This window comes from Mandrillus leucophaeus, unplaced genomic scaffold, assembly GCF_000951045.1.
Source record: "Mandrillus leucophaeus isolate KB7577 unplaced genomic scaffold, Mleu.le_1.0 Scaffold70, whole genome shotgun sequence".
Lineage (NCBI taxonomy): Eukaryota > Metazoa > Chordata > Mammalia > Primates > Cercopithecidae > Mandrillus > Mandrillus leucophaeus.
This window is the reverse complement of record NW_012107586.1, coordinates 6,984,951-6,987,810: the sequence shown is the minus strand read 5'-3', so window position 1 is coordinate 6,987,810 and position 2,860 is coordinate 6,984,951.

The window sequence follows — 2,860 nt, the reverse complement described above, 5'->3', positions numbered from 1 at the left end:
TTATTATTATTATCCTTATTTAGATGAAACTTAAGAGGCCTTAAGTATTCCATGCTCCCACATTTGCCTGTGCCTATTAAGTGTTTTAAGATTTCTCCTAGTTCTTAGGTCATTGATTGATTTAACTATGATTTCTAAAATCTCATTCTCTCTCTATCTCCCCAACCCTGAACACATACACACTCATCAGTTTTCATTGTGCATCATAATATGTATTAATTGCTCCTACATTTCACAGTTACGTTTGTTACAGAGGCCTCACATGGAGGTCCCTACTGAGATTGTCTATGGACCAGGTACCATGGATGGTGTTAGGGCTATAAAGAAAAGTGGCACACCCTGCCTTCGAAGAACTGATGGTCTACTAGTAAGTGGATATGCTGATAAATAATTGTCAAACATTGTGATGAGTGCTTGATAGAGTCACAAAGGTGCTATAGAGCCCCAGAGGAGGACACAACTGAACAAATGAGGGTGGTGTTGAGGGAAGGAGATCCGCGGAGGAGTTCCTGAAGTATGAATGGGAGTTTAGTGAGCAAAGAAAACAGGAAAGGGCATTGAAGGCAGAAGGACTGGCATGTATAAAGAAGGGAAAGTGGAAAAGCTCATAGCATATATAGTGCTCCATAAATCATTGCTTCTATCCATCAGAGGTATCAAAATATAAGAAATATGAGGAGATGAGGCTGAAAGGGGTCTGGCAGCCACATCATGAGAGACCTTGTGAATGGGGAAAGATCCTGGTAATGATTCCTAATATAATTTAAATGTGTGTCCCCACCCAAATCTCAGATTGAAATGTGATCCCCAGTGTCAGAGTTGGGGCCTGGTGGGAAGTGACCGAATCATGAGAGTGGATTTCTTATAAATGGCTTAGCACCATCCCCTTGGTGCTATCCTCGAGATAGTGAGTGACTTCTGGTGACATCTGGCTGTTTAAAAGTGTGGCATCTCGCCCTCGCCCTGTCTTGCTCCTGCTCTGGCCATGCGATGTGTCTGCTCCCCCTTCACCTTCCACCATGATTGTAAGTTTCCTGAGGCCTCCCCAGAAGCTAAGCAGATGCCAGCATCTTACTTCCTGTATAGTTTGCAGGACCATGAGCCAGTTAAACCTTTTTAAAAAATAAATTACCCAGTCCCAGGTATTTATAGCAATGCAAGAATGGAGTAGTACAATCCCACATTGTAGACAATGAAGGTCTCTCAAAGGATTTTAATGAGAAACATAGTATTAGCCTGTTCTCATGCTGCTAATGAAGACATACTCGAGACTGGATAATTCATAAAGGAAAGAGATTTAATTGACTCACAGTTCTGTAGGGCTGGGGAGGGCCTCAGGAAACTTACAATCATGGTGGAAGGGAAAGCAAACACGTCCTTCCTTGCATGGTGGCAGCAAGGAAAAGTGCTGAGCAGAACAGGGAAAGCCCCTTTTAAAACCATCAGATCTCATGAGAACTCACTCATTGTCATGAGAATTTCAGCATGGGAGTAACTGGCTCCATGATTCAATTACCTCCCACCAGGTCCCTCCCATGACACACAGGGATTATGAGAACTACAATTCAAGATGAAATTCGGGTGGGGACACAGCCAAACCATATCAAACATTCATAGTCAGATTTACATCTGCGAAAAATCTTACTGGCCACAGAGTGGAGATGGACTGGAAAGGGGCATGTGGTGTGGGTGGAGTGGGAACTATTGCCAGTAGCTGCTTGTTATTCTCCTATCAGTGACTTCATTGTTTCTCTCTTTTTTCCCTACCCTGTTTGTGGACCCATGGTCAAAAGGTACAGTAACCAGAAGTTCAGCTCACTTGGCCCAGCAGGTGGGCATGTGACCAAAATACCTAGAGTCCTTCTACCCCCTGTTTTTAAAATGGCCTTGGCAGATGTAGTCCATGGGGCAGGTTGCATAGAAATCAAACACTAAATAGATTAAACTGAATCCAGTCAAGTGCAGGAGAAATGTAGATGAGAAGTCACTAAACTCATGAACTCAAAACGGGCAATGATTGGTAAAAGATGTTTCAAATAAATTAGGTAACAGTTTTGCTTTAACTTAGGAGATTCAGTTCAGCTAGATGGGCCCCATTTTTAGGACATGGGGTGAACATTCCCCAACTGTTGATTGTTTTAAAAAGGGCTTTCAGCTGGGCCTGGTGGCTCACACATGTAATTCCAGCACTTTGAGAGGCCGTGGTGGGAGGATTGCTTGAGACCAGGAGTTAGAGCCTGGCCTGGGCAACATAATGGGAACCTCACCCTCCACCCTGATCTCTACAATTAATTAACTAATTAATTAATGCATGAATACATACATACATAAAAGGACTTTATCCTGCCTGTCAGGAAAGTGAAGGCTATCAAGTTGAAGGGCTTTAGTCCCTAGTGTCTCTGTCTAAATTTCTGGTTAATGAGAAAAACCAATCAGTGGGAAGGTAACTCCAGTTATCTGGGAATTATAAAACTCTTTCCTTATCAGGTGTTTTCCAACCTTGGAAGATTTTAGAGTTAACCACAAGGAGGATGAAGTAAACAAAACCCATATTCTTCAACGTTTTTCTGTTGAATTTAAGACAACCACTGTATGTCTGATACTTAAAGTGTTTGTAACGTTGGTAAAGTGTTTTGAATGTTTAAGGATTCTGGCATAGTCATCCTTGTAATTAGCCATGTGATACTAGTTTAAATGTCTAATTTAGTGGTTGATTTTAGACGAAAGCTTTAGAGTAGAAAGTTCCAGGAGAAGTTGGCTAAGTTTGTAAACAGCATTGAAAGATTTAAGAGAACTTAAGGGTCATGATATTTAAAAGTTTAATTTATTAGATTTATAAGAATTGCTTAGGTTCTTGGAA